The sequence below is a fragment of the Pan troglodytes genome, chromosome Y, assembly GCF_028858775.2.
Source record: "Pan troglodytes isolate AG18354 chromosome Y, NHGRI_mPanTro3-v2.0_pri, whole genome shotgun sequence".
In the NCBI taxonomy this organism is placed as follows: domain Eukaryota; kingdom Metazoa; phylum Chordata; class Mammalia; order Primates; family Hominidae; genus Pan; species Pan troglodytes.
The window spans coordinates 8,336,450-8,352,819 of record NC_072422.2 but is presented as its reverse complement, the minus strand read 5'-3'; the positions used below and the strand labels follow the sequence as shown (position 1 = coordinate 8,352,819).

The window sequence follows — 16,370 nt, the reverse complement described above, 5'->3', positions numbered from 1 at the left end:
CAAAAAAAAAAAAAAAAAAAAAAAAAAAAAAAGAATCATGCATAAATTGGCCTTCTTTATCATGAATGTCTTAAATAATAAAACAGAGAAAACCTATTTATCCATGTTCAAATTGAGTAAGAGTGTAAGAAACTTCACAGAAATTGTTATAGAAGGAAACTCTTGGGCTCTGTCCATCCCCAGAAATCTCAAAATTCTGGCAAAATCTATTATAATTAACCTTATCAGAGCTTGATTTTTTTTTTTTTGCTCTATATATTTACCTTTAATTGGACTTTAATTTTGTTATGTGTTTTAATTATTATTTTTTTTTTTTTGATGGAGTCTTGCTTTGTCGCTCAGGCTGGAGTGCAGTGGTGTGATCTCAGCTCACTGCAACCTCCATCTCCTGGGTTCACACCTTTTTCCTGCCTCAGCTTCCCGAGTAGCTGGGACTACAGGCGCCTGCCACCACACCCAGCAAATTTTTTGTATTTTTAGTAGAGACTGGGTTTCACCGTATTAACCAGGATAGTCTTCATCTCCTGACCTTGTGATCCACCCGCCTTGACATCCCAAAGTGCTTGGATTACAGGCTTGAGCCATCATGCCCGGCCAAGATAAACCATTTTTTAACCTTTGTGATAGAAACATCAAATTCCCATACCCCAAGTATTAATAATACTGTCCACTGCAATTGTTATTGCTTAGTAAGTTTTTGCTATGGTCTGGATATTTGTGTTCCTCACTCTCCACATTCATATTTAAAAACTTAATCCACATGTGGATTCAGTGTGATACTATTAGTTATTGGAACTTTGAGAAAGTTATTAAGTCAGGAGGGCTGCATGCTAATGAAAAAATAATAGTGCCCATGTGAAAGAGGTTGAAAGGAATATTCATGCCCCTTCTGCTGTGTGAAGACATAGCTAGAAGGTACTACTTGTGATGAACAGAACTTCACAAGCAAGAGCCTCAGAAAGTTGTTATACAGCAGAACATCTTTCTCTCTTGAGAGATTCTGGCCAACAGTGCTGTATAGTGGACTGTTTTTAGAATGTGAGTGTTTGGTTACCAGAGTTCTTAGTACTGTTAGGGCCTTTCACCAAAGAAATGAGGTCACTTCTTGAAGGTATTATTCTTCTTTCAATAACACCTACCTTCCTTCGATAAGACCTACTCAAAGGCTTTTCTGCACTGATGACTGCTCACCAATCTCTCCCAAGTCATCTGATTACTTGTGCACAATTATGCAAATAAAGCACCTCCTGCACCAGTCCCTGAGGAAATGGAATGCGGCCAGAGCCACAGGCTTGAGGATACAAGCTGAGTTAAAGTCTTTATGTTTAATGTATTAATTCTGTGATCCCAAGTATGTCATTGTGCCTCTCAGGGGCTCCATAGTCTCACATCCTGCACAGTGGGGATTATGGTGGCATCCAGCTGCAAGGGATCTCATGAGATATGTATAAAATGATATGCATGACTCTTGGGGGTTGATATTAAACACAGCTACTGCATAAACTTAGAGAAAGAAACCACAAGGGATGGGACGTTGCGTGAATACCTCTCAAACACGCCTGGGTTTCATAACTTGAATCTTGAGAAAGTCATGTCTCCTCTTGAATTTATTTTTCAAACTCCACCATGAAAACATCGAAATTGAATACAATTTAGATGTTGTTATTCTTTGGCCAGAACAACAACAATAACAACAACACACATTGTAATACCTTCTCGTTATATTTAGAATCATGCCCATTTGTCTCACCTTAGCATACGTCGTGAACAGCCTTCATGACGGCTCATAACAATTTTTATTTCCAACTATACATACACATGTGTAAACAGTAAGTTGTTACTGACTCACCTCATGTCAGTAGAATACATTTGAAAATAGGGAATGTCACTTCCAATATTTAATTATGAAAAGACTGTCACTTGCCTCTTACTTTCTCTCTCTTGTGTTTTTGTTTCCTTCCTTTTTTCCTGTCTTTCTCTCTGTCTGTCGCATACTTTGCTCTGGAGAAGCGAGCTTCAATGTTTTGAGCTTTCATTTTTACAGGCTTGTGTGACAGAGAATGGAGAGAGTGCCCTGAGCAAAGACAGAAAGAAACTAAGACCTCAGTCAAAACAATAATGCCACAACTAACCAGATTGAGCTCAGAAGTGCATCCTTCCCAGTCCAGCTTTAGTTGACACACAGCTTCAGTCTCATGAGTGAGAGGTGACAGCATGCTGGCAGCCCTCACAGCCCTCGCTCACTCTTGGAGCCTCCTCGGCCTTGGCGCCCACTCTGGACGCGTTTGAGGAGCCCTTCAGCCCACCGCGGCACTGTGGGAGCCCCTTTCTCAGCAGGCCAAGGCCGGAGCCGGCTCCCTTAGCTTGCGGGGAGGTGTGGAGGGAGACGCGCGGGCGGGAACCGAGGCTGAGCGCGGTGCTTGCCAGCCAGCGCGAGTTCCAGGTGGGCGTGGCCTCGGCGGGCCCCGCACTTGGAGCGGCCAGCTCCAGGCAGTGAGGGGCTTAGCACCTGGCCCCGCCAGCCCCAGGCAGTGAGGGGCTTAGCACCTGGGCCAGCAGCTGCTGTGCTCGACTTCTCGCCAGGCCTTAGCTGCCTCCCCGCGGGGCAGGGCTCGGGACCTGCAGCCCGCCTTGCTTGAGCCTCCCCTCTGCCAAGGGCTCCTGTGCGGCCCAAGCTTCCCCGACGAGCTCCACCCCCCTGCTCCATGGCGCTCAGTCCCATCGACAACCCAAGGGTTGAGGAGAGCCGGCGCACAGCGTGCGACTGGCAGGCAGCTCCACCTGCGGCCCTGGTGCGGGATCCACTGGGTGAAGGCAGCTGGGCTCCTGAGTCTGGTGGGGACTTGGAGAACCTTTATGTCTAGCTAAGGGATTGTAAATACACCAATGGACACTTCGTATCCAGCTCAAAGTTTGCAAACACACCAGTCAGCACCCTGTGTCTAGCTCAGGGTTTGTAAATACACCAATGGACACTCTGTATCTAACTAATCTAGTGGGGACGTGGTGAACTTTTGTGTCTAGCTCAGGAATTGTAAATGCATCAATCAGCACCCTGTCAAAACGGACCAATCAGCTCTCTGTAAAACAGACCAATCGGCTCTCTGTAAAATGGACCAATCAGCAGGATGTGGGTGGGGTCAGATAAGAGAATAAAAGCAGGATGCCCGAGCCAGCGGTGGCAACCGTCTTGGGTCCCCTTCCACACTGTGGAAGCTTTGTTCTTTTGCTCTTTGCAATAAATCCTGCTACTGCTCACTCTTTGTGTCCACACTGCTTTTATGAGCTGTATCACTCACCATGAAGGTCTGCAGCTTCACTTCTGAGCCAGCAAGACCACGAACCCACCAGAAGGAAGAAACTCCAAACACATACGGACATCAGAAGGAACAAACTCCAGGCACGCCGCCTTTAAGAACTGTAACACTCACCGTGAGGGTCCGCGGCTTCATTCTTGAAGTCAGTGAGACCAAGAACCCACCAATTCCGGACACATGAGGACATTGTGGTAGACCCATTCAACTAAGCTGTGTCAGTATTTGTGGCCAACAGAAAATATGACATAATGCATATTTGGAATTTTAAGCCACTACACATTGAGCTAATGAGTAGAATTATTTTTTCTAATTTTATCGACAGATTGCTCCTAGTTAGTGTATACAAGTGCAATTTAATACTGTGCATTTATCTTGTATCTTGTGACTTACTGAACTCATTTATTAGTTCCAGTTGATTTTTGTAAATTCTTTAAAAATCGTTGCATATAAGTTGATGCCATTTACAATAAAAGTTTATTTTATAAATTTAGAATTGTTTTATTTGTTTTTATTATATAATTTCTCTGCCTAACACCTTTAGTTCAATTTAGTAGAGTAGCAAAAGTAGCCATGCTTATCTGTTTCCCAGACTGTGAGGCAAAGCTCCTAGTCTTTCATCAGCAAGTTTAATATTAGTGGGAAACTTTTATGAATCCTTTTTAGTAGTTCTAGTGAGTTTTTTCTTCCTAGCATGTTAAGGATTTTATAATGAATCAGTGTTATTTGTATCACAAGCTTTCCTGTTTTTATTAAAAGGATCATTTTATGTTCTTCAGTTTATCAATGTTGTGTATTAAATTTTTGGTTTTTAGATATTAAGCCATTTCATTTGTAAAAAGATTGTACTTGGCCACGGTGTATAATTACTTTTATGTGTTTCTGTATTTAATTTACTAGTACTTTTTTAGAATTATGTGTCTTTATTCATCAGCCGTATGTACCCATATTATTCCTAACACATGTTGGGTTTGTCTGTCTTTGGTATAGTAATATTGGCCTCATAAAGTAATTAAGGGTTGTTTATCTCTTGTCTATGTATGGTGTGTATTTGTAAAGGATTGGTATTTTGTTAAATATTTTGTATAATTTAATAGTTAAAATATTTGACTCTGATTTTTCTTTGTGGTAAGATTTTTACAATAATTTAATCTTTTATTATAGGTCTTATATCTTCCACTTCTTGAGCTTCATTTGTTAAATTGGGCCTATCAAGTTATTTACTTCTAATTTGTAACAATCCATGTGTCCAGATCTAGGCAGCTGGCATGCCTGTTATGTGGGATAATGTAGATTTGTGAAAGTTTTATGTATTATGTGGGATAATGTAGCTTTGTTACAATCAATAAATAGCCACGTTTTTCTTCTGCTTAAGGATTGAGACTATAATTTTTATACTTCATACTGGCATGCATTGCCTGAGTCAAAAAAGCTATTACATCTAAAAGAAAACAGTGAAGCATATCATTTGACATGAAGTTTTATCAAAATGACACATTAGCCTACCCCCTTTTTCACAAATATTTAGAAAAGAATAAATTTAAATAAGATTACAAAATAATTTAGTAAATAAAGAATAGTATAACGAATAAAATTTTAATGAATCAGGGTTATTAGTACTTAGTAGCCCCTACAATGTTTTAGAAACTATTCACAGTCATTTACACACATATAATTAATAGCTGAGTCTAAAATATATAATACAGAAATTTGTTAATAATGACAAATTGAAATATTTACAATTATATTAAATGACATTAAGACCATCAGAAATCAAATGTTTAACATACAGTAACTAAATAAAGACAAGTAATGATAACTTTATTCAAAAGTTTGATTACTAGCAAGAGAGAAAAATTAATAAAATTTTTCAGCAGTGAACCAAAGATACACACTGTATGACAGAGGGGGAAAATAAATGGCAAGGGTTTAGGCCTAACGATATCATTCATTTTATGACAGCAGAAATTCAACAGGTCATATCTTTTAGGACACTAAAATGACAGTAGAAATTCTAAATTGTACTCAACAAGTAATATTTAGCCATGCACAAATTTTGTTTCTTTAAATTCATTTATAAAATAAATAGAAGATTCCACGAATTATTTTTGTGAGGTCAAGGACATACTAAAAGGAAGCACAGTGACTAGAGTCAAAAGACTTGAAATAAGATAAGTCATTCTATCAACTTAATGTTTTACAAAAACAGTAGTTCTTTTTGTATCTAGGTCAGTTCTGTTCACTGCAGTTAAGTATATATTTTCAAAAAGGCACATAAAACAAAATTTTAAGTATCAAAAGAACTACCCTTTACAAGTGACTATTACTACATATTTGAGAGAGATGTTTTGAATGAAGAAACGGAATATCTCATAAGATGTGGTTGTATGCTGCCCAATGCCTATGAAATACTCTACTCATGTGTGCACTGAATATTTGTGCTTTAAAAAGAAAAGGCTACATATTTTTTACATATTTTAGTGTAGACAAGTAAAAGTTCTCAAGAAGTTACAAGAACCATGAAAATAATGAATACAGTTTAAAAATATATAAGCACTTGATGAAAGCTAAAGTAAATCAAGAGAATAAGCCAGAGAAGTAATCAAACTGAAAAAAAGTGGTCCCTTCAGATACTGATAGATTACAAGGATGTCAAGTCTGTGTGCTGTCCACCTTCCTCCAAGGGAAAATGGAATAAGCACAGAAATAACATGACTACAGACATCTCAAATGTGATATTTCCCAAATATTGGAACCAAGTTAAAAACAGAAGAACACAAGTAAATAAAAAGAAATTTCTGAAGAAAAACTAGGCCACCATTTTCCATATTAAAATAGCATATTTGAATCACAGCTCGGTAGAATGTAAAGAATAAAAAAATTAAGAAAATGTATAGGTGAAACACTAAACAGAGATAAAAAGATTAGTAAAGCTGAATAATGAATAGAATGAATATAACCAAATATAGTAAAGAGAGATGACATATTATAAGATATAGTTTTAACAAGATAAAAGCTGGGATGAGACGCTAAACATGTTAATTATTTCATTAGAACAAAAAGTATGAATGAGGCAGAGTAAATAAGCCCAGCCAGATCCAAGATTTGGGAAAAGAAAATCTTTCCCTCTATGGAAGCAGCCACAAGTATACATTGCAGAGGGCCCAGATCAGAGAGGAATGAGAAGTGGTTGCCATTCTTGCAATCAGTGTTATGTGTTTTCTTGCAGCTGAGGTTTATATAACTGTTCTAAGTCCAGTAAATTGTCTATAGTTGCACAGCTATTAAGAGGCTGAGACGGCAGTCAGGACCAACTCTGCTAAATGTTCATAAACTACTCTATCTCGTGGAACTTCTCTGGATCTTGGAGACTCTGGAGAGTGACACTTCTGCAAACAGAGGCATAATTTATTTGATATTTTTATCCATCTGTTATTATCCTTTACCATTAGGAACAATCTCCTCTGAAAAATGCTTCTGAACCACCTTAGAAGGTCTTTTAATAGTTTGGGAAAGTGGGGCAGGGCAAGGTGGCTCACGCCTGTAATCCCAGCACTTTGGGAGGCTGAGATGGGTGAATCATGAAGTCAGGAGATCAAGACCATCCTGGATAATACGGTGAAACCTCGTCTCTACTAAAAATACAAAACAGTAGTCGGGCGTGGTGGCAGGTGCCTGTAGTCCCAGCTACTTGGGAGCCTGAGGCAGGAGAATGGCATGAACATGGGAGGTGGAGCTTGCAGTGAGCCGAGATAGCACCACTGCACTCCAGCTGGGAGACAGAGCAAGACTCCATCTCAAAAAAAAAAAAAGTTTGGGAAAATGGCTGAGGGTTGAGGTTAGAAATCCAAGGTAAAACATTATGTTATTTATTTTACATCATAGAAGAAATCTGAAAACACATAGAATGCACTCCACTATTCATAATTTTTTTGAGTAATTTCAGGCTATGTTTTTGACATAGACTAAGTTAAATTACTGTGCCAGAGACAATTTCGTCTCTAAAAGAAAGTGACATAAAATAGATCTGCAAAGATACATTTTCTCCTGCTGCAATTTAACTAAACAGCTGAGTGCATCTTCAAGTTGTACTTTGAGTTCAGTAAGATAAATCTGTTTTTTAAGACTCCAAATCTAGCACTAACAATGGGTCAAATCCCTGCAACAGACATGAAAATCACAAAGAGCTAATGCGTTCCTCATCCTGAAATTCTCGCTGCCAGCACAGCAGTCTGAAGTTGACCTGGGTCAATTGAGCTCGGTTGCGGGGAGTGGAGTCCACCATTACTGAGGCTTTAGTAGACAGTTTTCCCCTGACAATGCCAAGGAGGCTGGGAGGTCTGGGTCAGGTGCAGCAAAGTGGCTGTGGCAGACTGCTTCTTTAGATTCCTCCTCACTGGGCAGGGCATATTTGAAGGAAAGGTAACAGCCCTAGTTAGAGGCTTACACAGAAAACCTCCATCTCCCTGGGACACAGCACATGGGGGAAGGGGCGGCTGTGGGTGCAGCTTCAGTGGATTTCATCATTCCTGCCTCCCGGCTCTGAAGAGAGCAGCTGATCTCGACTAGAGGGATTCTGCCAGCACAGTGCACCAGCTCTGCTAAGAGGCAGACTGTCTTCTCAAGTGGGTTCCCCATGACTCCTGACTGGGAGAAACCTCCTAACAGGGGTGGACAGACACCTCATACAAAAGTGCTCCAGCTGGCATTGGGCGGGTATCCTCTTGGGATGAAGTTTCCACAGGAAGGAGAAGGCAGCAAATCTTTGCTGTTCTGCAGCCTTTACTGGTGATACCCAGGTGAACAGGGTCTGGATTGGACCTCCAGCAAACTGCATTGGACCTGCAGAAGAACGTTGCTGTTAGAAGAAAAACTGACAAATAGAAAGCAACAACAGCAACATCAACAGGAAGGACCCACCGCCAAAAAAAAACCCCATCCAAAGGTCATCAGCCCCAAAGTAGATAAATCCATGAAGATGAGGAAAAATCAGCACAAAAATGCTAAAATTTCCAGAAACCAGAATGCCTTTTCTCCTCCAAATGATCGCAACCCCTCTCCAGCAGTGGCACAAAACTGGATGGAGAATGAGATTGAAGAATTGACAGAAGTAGGCTTCAGAAGGTGGGTAATAATAAACTACTCTGAGCTAAAGAAGCATGTTCTAACCCAATGCAAAGAAGCTAAGTATCTTGATAAAAGGTTATAGGAACTGCTAATTAGAATAACCAGCTTAGAGATAAACATAAATGGCCTGATGGAGCTAAACAAAGGCTTTAAGATATATGGGACTATATGAAAAGACCAAACCCACGATTGGTTGGTATACCTCAAAGTGACAGGAAGAATGGATTCAAGCTAGAAAACAAACTTCTGGATATTATCCAAGAGAACTTCCTCAACCTAGCAAGACAAACCAACATTCAAATTCAGGAAATACAGAGAACATCACTAAGATACTCCTTGAGAAGAGCAACTCCAAGACACATAATCCCCAGACTCTCCAAGGTTGAAATGGAGGAAATAATGTTAAGGGCAGACAGAGAAAGAGGTCAGGTTACCTACAAATGGAGGCCCATGAGACTAACAGCAGATCTCTCTGCAGAAACCCTACAAGCCAGAAGAGAGTGGGGGCCAATATTCAACATTCTTAAATAAAAGAATTTTCAACTCAGAATTTCATGTCCAGCCAAACTAATCTTCAAAAGCAAAGGGGAAATAAAATCCTTCACAGACAAGCAAATGCTGAGGGATTATGTCACCACCAGGCATGCCTTACAGAAGCTCCTGAAGGAAGCACTAAATATGGAAAGGAAAATATGGTACACCACTGCAAAAATGCACCAAAATATAAAGACCAATCGATACTATGAAAAAACTGCATCAACGAATGTGCAAAATAACCAGCTAGCATCATGATAACAGGATCAAATTCACACATAACAGTATTAACCATAAATGTAAATGGGCTAAATGCCTCAATTAAGAGACACAGACTGGCAAACTGGTTAAACAGTCAAGACCCTTTGTTGTGCTGTATTCAGGAGTCACATCTCACATGCAAAGACACACATAGGCTCAAAATAAAGGGAAGCAGAAATGGCATATGAAAAGCAAAAAAAAAGAAAAAAAAAAAGAAAAAAAAACAAGACAAGGTTTCAATCCTAGTTTCTTATAAAACAGACTTTAAACCAAGATGAAAAAAGACAAAGAAGGGCACTGCATAAAGGTAAAGGGATCGATGCAACAAGAAGAGCTAACTATCCTAAATATATACCTACCCAACAGAGGAGCACTGAGATTCATAAAACAAGTTCTTAGAGACCTATAAAGAGACTTCGACTCCCACACAATAATACTGGGAAGTTTTAACACCCCACTCCCAATATTAGACAGATCAATGAGACAGAAAATTAACAAGGATATTCAGGATTTGAAATCAGCTCTGGACTAAGTGGACCTAATAGACAACTACAGAACTCTCCATGCCAGACAAACAGAATATACATTCTTCTCCAGGCCACATAGCACATATTCTAAAATTGACCACATAATTGGAAGCAAAACACTCCTCAACAAATGCAAAATGATGGAAATCATAACAAACTGTCTCTCAGACCACAGTGCAATCAAATCAGAACTCAGGATTAAGAAACTTACTCAAAACCGCATAAATACATGGAAATTGAACAACCTGCTCCTGAATGACTACTGAGTAAATAACAAAATTAAGGGAGAAATTAAGTTTTTTTTGAAACAAATGAGAACAAAGAGACAATGTACAAGAATCTCTGGGACACAGATAAAGCAGTTTTAAGGGGGGATATGCTGGCACTAAATGCCCACAACAGAAAGCTGGAATGATCTAAAATCGACACCCTAACATCACAATTAAAATAACTAGAGAATCAAGAGGAAACAAATTCAAAAACTAGCCGAAGAAAAGAAACGACTAAGATCGGAGCAGAACTGAAGGAGATAGAGACAAGAAAAACTGTTCAAAATCAATGATTCCACTAGCTGGTTTTTTGAAAAGATTAACAAAATACATGGACCACTAGCTAGACTAATAAAAAAGAAAAGAGAGAAGAATCAAATAGACACATTAAAAAATGATAAATGGGATATCACCACTGATTCCACAGAAATAAAAACTACCATGAGAGAATACTATAAACATCTCTACACAAATAAACTAGAAAATATCGAAGAAATGGATAAATTTCTGGACATGTACACTTTCCCAACACTAAACCAGGAAGAAGTTGAATCCCTGAATAGACCAATAACAAGTTCTGAAATTGAGGAAGTAATTAATAGCCTACCAATAAAAAAACACTGAGAACCAGATGGATTCACAGCCGAATTTTACCAGAAGTGTAAAGAGAAGCTGGTAACATTCCTTCTTAAACTATTCCAAACAATTGAAAAGGAGGGACTCCTCCTTAATTCATTTTATGAGGTCAGCATCATTCTGATACCAAAACCTGGCAAAGACACAACCGCAACAAAAATTTCAGGCCAATATCCCTGAGGAACATCGATGCAAAAATCCTCAATAAAATGCTGGCAAACCAAATCCAGCAGCACATCGAAAATGTTGTCCACCATGATCATGTCAGCTTCATCCCTGGGATTCAAGGCTGGTTCCACATATGCAAATCAATAAATGTAATCCATCACATAAACAGAACCAGTGACAGAAACCACAGGATTTTCTCAATAGATGCAGAAAAGGCCTTTGATAAAACTTAATATCCCTTCATGTTAAAACCTCTAAATAAACTATGTGTTGACGGAAAAAATCCCAAAATAATCAGAGCTGTTTATAACAAACCCCTAGCCAATATCATACTTAATAGGCAAGTGCCAGAAGAATTCCTTTTGAAAACCAGCACAAGACAAGGATGTCCTCTCTCAGCACTCCTATTCAAGATAGTACTGGAAGTTCTGGCCAGGGTAATCAGGCAAGAGAAAGAAATAAAGGGTATGCAAATAGGAAGAGAGGAAGTCGTACTGGTACCAAAACAGATATATAGACCGAAGGAACAGAACAGAGACCTTAGATTGCAGGGATATGGAGGAAGCTGGAAGCCATCATTCTCAGCAAAATAACAGGAACAGAAAACCAAACACCACATGTTCTCACTCATAAGTGAAAGTTGAACAATGAAAACACATGGACACACGGAGGGGAACATCACACATCGGGGCTTGTCAGGGGGCATAGTGAAGGAGAGCATTAGGACAAATACCTAATATATGTGGGGCTTAAAACCTAGCTGACAGTTTGATAGGCGCAGCAAGCCACCATGGCAAATGTAAACCTATGTAACAAACCTGCACATTCTGTGCATGTATCCCAGAACTTAAATTATAAATAAATAAATAAATCTCCAGCAAGGAAGGAAACCAGAGAACAGGTTAGAGTCCTGCTATTCACATCTGAGTACACAGACTCAGTCCCCAACTCTCTTATTTTTATTCTGCCAGCTATGACCTGAATATGAACATAACAGACACACAAGAGTTCCAACACCTGACAATCTGCTTCTGCCCAAGAAGAGTGCCCTCCCTTTTGTCCATACGGCAACTCATGGTACTGAGAAGTGGCATGGGGCTGCCCAGATGAGATGATGAGAGAGGCCTGCCCTGGATGGACCTGTCCTGGGCTGCTCTGTGTTATCTGTAGGTGCACCTGGCCAATGGCCAGGGGTATCAGGAATGAGGGCTGAGTTGATATCTGTGTTATCAGACAAGGTTTTTACATTGAGCCTTTGTAAGGCTAGAACTCAGAATTATCAGGGCACAATGAAAGGACATCTCACTCTCTTGAGCATCTCTCACCAACAGAGGTGAATACAGAGCTGTCTCAAGAATGTGGGTTCCTGGTTTCTTAACTGCTGCGGGGTTCTGTCACCAGGAAAGTGTGTTAAACTCTTCAAGGTTCCATCCACTGGGCCCCTTCTTTCTGTAAGACCTACCCAAAGGCCCTACTATGCTACTGATTGCTCAGTCTCCTCTTCCATGTGAACTCTTTATTTGTACACAGTTATGCAAACACAACTTCCCCTTAATTCCCTGGAAAGGCCTACATGCAGCCTGGGTTCCAGGATATGAGACAGCTGGAACATAACCTTGTTTTTCTTATCATCTCTAGGACCTAATAAAAGTCACTGTGTATTTGAGGCTTCCCCAGCCTCCTAGCGTGCACAGTGGGGATAATGTTATCTACTTCCTAGGGAATGTATCAGAGGTATATAAGATAAAACATAAAAATCGTTGTGTGGTTTCACCTGTAAATAACGCACACACTTAGAGGTGGAAGCATTAGGAGAATAGGTGTGAGGTAGCATGGGCCACAACTCAAGTAGGCCTGGGGTCTAGCAGTGTAATCTTGGGAAAGTCACTTCCCCACTGGGCTTCAGTTTCATTCTGAAACTGAAGTATGAGGTTGAAATTAAATGTAGATATCATCCTCTGGCATTGATATTGTTTAGCTGTCTGCCCCCACACAAACCTTATTTTGTATTATAACCTCCAGGTGTTAAGGGAGAGAACTGAGGGGAGTTGATTGGATTATGGGGACGGGTTTTACTCATGCTGCTCTTGTGATAGTGAGTTCTCACGAGATCTGATGGTTTCATAAGTATCTGGTATATCCCCTGCTCTCACTCACTTCACCTGTTGGCCACCATAATTGGAAGTTTTCTGAGCCTCTCCCACCCAATCTTGAGGAACTGTGAGTCAATTATCCTCTTTTCTTTATAAATTACCCAGTCTCAGGTATTCCATCATTGCTGTATAAGAATGGACTAATACAAGCATTAAACTTTCTGGTGCCTTCTTATTATATATAGAATTACATCCATGTGCCTTATCTCACCTATGTCGGGGAAAGCCTTCACAAAGTCTCCCAGCACTAGGTGGTTAGTGACTCAGTTTGTAATTAAACAAAATGGCCTACTGCTTGATGTCAGTAGTATGGCACTTGGGTTTTGAGAAAAATGGCATCTTGTTGTAGGTTGGCCAACAGGAGATAGAAGTCCCGCTCAAATCGGTTTTCTTATATAGGCTTTAAGGTGTTGATTAAAAAAAGCTTAAGAAGTGGGCTCTGGATTAGGAGGGGATTGCTGGAAGAAAAGTAGTAATATGGAAAGTCATGAGACATGCACAGTCATCTCCTCTTGCTTCCTCACAGGTCACATGAATATTCAGGGAGAGTTAGTATGAAACATGCAGTGGAAATTTGGGTTCTAACATCAGCAAACTCATTCTCCATGGACTTCAGTTGACCATATTGGTTCCAACAAATTCCAGCCAATTTTAAAAAATCTTATAAGCAGAGGAAACTTAAGTGTTTCAACAAGCTGTTTCTTATCTTTCATTCTAAATATACAATTTTTAAAGTCTTTTTTTTTTTTTTGATAGTTTGGAGGCACAAATTCAGCTTTTGTCAAATGGAATACACAATAGTGTATGACTTTTGTATTAGTTCAGGCTGCTATACCAAAGAACCATGAACTAGACAGCTTATAGACAACAGGATTTAATTTCTCACACTCCTAGGGGTTAGAAACTTGAGATCAGGGTATTAGCATGGTTGAGCTCTGGTGATGACTCTTCTGAATTTCAGACTGCACACATCAAGTTTTATTCTCATTTGGTAGGAGACAGACATCCCCCTGGGGTTTCTTGTATAAAGCCAATAATCTCAATCATCATGGCCTCAACCTCAGGAGTTAATTACAACCTATCTCCTTATAGCATTACACGGGGGGTTACAATTTTAATACAAATTATTGTAACTCTCAAGATTTTTTTTAAAGCTGTCATTATTCCTCCTACTGGGTTTTTCCTATTTGCTTCCTCAGTCTTTCCCTTTCTTTCTGTCTCTTTTTGTGTGAACCTGTTTGCCTAATTCTGTCTCTCAATTGTATTCCTCGAACAGAGGAAGCAAGCTCCAATGCTATGAGATGCTCTATGTACAGACGCACATAACAAAGAACGGAGAGAGTGCTCAGGCCAGTAGACAGAAGTAAGGTCATGCTCTCAGTCTACACTTAACCCTGCCAATTTTCACAAGCATGAGCTTAAAGTCTGATGCTTTCCTGGTCCACCTTCAGTTGAGATCACTTCCCCAATCTCATAAGGGACGTGAAGGCAGAGGCAGCTAACTAAACTGTGTCCAGATTCTGGTCCACACAAATTGTGAGATAGTATATACTATTGAAAGGTGCTAAGTTTTAGGGCCATGTTGTCAGAAGGAGCAGATATCTAGCCTCATCTCCCGAGCCCCAGGATTCTCCATGCCTCTGCTTATCTCTTCCTCAGGCTGTCTGCACCATATTGGTCCCTTTCTAATCTCTGCCAAACTCACACCTGTAAGACTCTTCACCAAGGGTGGCTTCTCGCTGACACATTCTTGTGCAGAGATGCCTCCCTGTTGTCATTCTCATCATGGATTAAAGATCACCTCAGTGAGGCCTTTGGGTACCCACATGCAATGACTTTGCAGCTCTTCTCAACATTCTACTTTATATGATAGTCCTTGCTCTTTTCTTTTATATATACTTGCTTTAGTGCTTTTGTCGAGCTGTCTTCAGACTGTTCTGTCCTCAGAGGGGCATGCAGCCATGATGTAATCATTTTCTGTGCTACATGTTGGGCCCACCAAGGTAGCTGGCAAAGGGTGAGTGCAAGGGAAAAGAGATTGGCTAAGTGGGCAATGTGGAAACTGTTGATAATAACATGAGGTGTGTGACTCTTACTTGCTCCAGCTGCTCCGGCAAATCTCAATAGGCACCAGAAACACAGCAGGCTGTAACCACCTCAAGGCCATCACTAACACTGCAGCCCCATGCAGGAACATTATGGAAAAAAATCAGGTACCATTTTTTTGCGTCCTCAAGACACTGACTCTTTAGAGTTCCAGGGGACAAAGGAGCAGGATCAGAAGGCTCCAAGTACAATGAGTGACCTTGGAATCCTCCATTGCCCTCTCTTTGCCTCCACCATTTGGGGTGTGCTATTTACTCATGAGGCACCCTCCCCTTATCCAGGGAAATTATTTAAAACGACTTTCAAATGAGGAGCTCAAAAACCCAACAGGAACTGGCATTTTCCCGTGACTTCAGAGTCAGGGTCCAGTGCTGTGGCACGTTTAGCTCTATCCCATCTTTATCTACCCAAAATCCCTCTGGAGTGGCCATGCCTCTGCCTGATTTGAAGGGCCTCAGGGAGTAGAAGCATTTTTGCAGAGTCTCAGAGCAAAGAGTCCTAGTTCACCAATGAAGAACCAAGGCTGGCAGACACTTATGAGTATGTGAAACAATCGAGGTTACCCACTTCGAGCACCCCTATTTATGAGGAAGAAAACAGTCTTTTCTGTAGCCATTGTCTACATTAGGCTGAGGTGGAGCATAGCTCGTTTTACTTCCAGCTCTCCACAGAGGTGGATGCAGAACCGCAGTCCTGTCCTCTTGAAACCGACCTGGAGAGGACCTCAGGTGAAGCACAACCCTGGAACTGCTCATTCTCTGTGCCCCTGGATATGTATCTAGGGAAGCGGATGCCCTTGCCTTATGGCACATCTGTCCACCCAGCTATTCATTTGTAATACATGGCCTTTAATACTTTGAAGTGAATTTATTTTCACCTAATTTGTTGAGAATTTTTATCATAAAGCGATGTTACCTTTTGGAAAAAAGTTTTCTTCATCTATTTAAATGTTATGCTTGATCCTGGGTCTGTCATTCTGATCAGAAGCTGACAGGTGCATCAATTCCTAGAGAAGAGCATGAGAACGTCAGATCTCACGTTCCGTGAACATGACCTGCTTATGATGTCCACTCTCAGTGTCTGACTCCCTGAAGTAAATTGTGGCCCAGGAACTGTCATCTGCTGTCTTCACTGAATTATGCCAAATGCCTGAAAACTGCATTATATATACGTGATGAATAAATAAGCCCTAACTACAACCTCTTTAGCTATGTCTGAGTGTGCCTGGGGCACACTCAGAGAGATAACAGGATCTCTCTGTTTCAAGGACAAAGT

General features: G+C 40.5%; 1 long non-coding RNA gene across 1 annotated transcript; it reads right to left on the bottom strand.

Moving 5' to 3' along the window:
* Positions 1 to 4,891: 4,891 nt before the first annotated feature.
* Positions 4,892 to 16,101, bottom strand: LOC129138936 (uncharacterized). The gene is made up of 2 exons (XR_008542165.2): positions 16,011 to 16,101; positions 4,892 to 8,156 (listed from the first exon to the last, which is right to left on the bottom strand). It is a non-coding gene; the product is annotated as an uncharacterized LOC129138936 (long non-coding RNA).
* Positions 16,102 to 16,370: the final 269 nt, after the last annotated feature.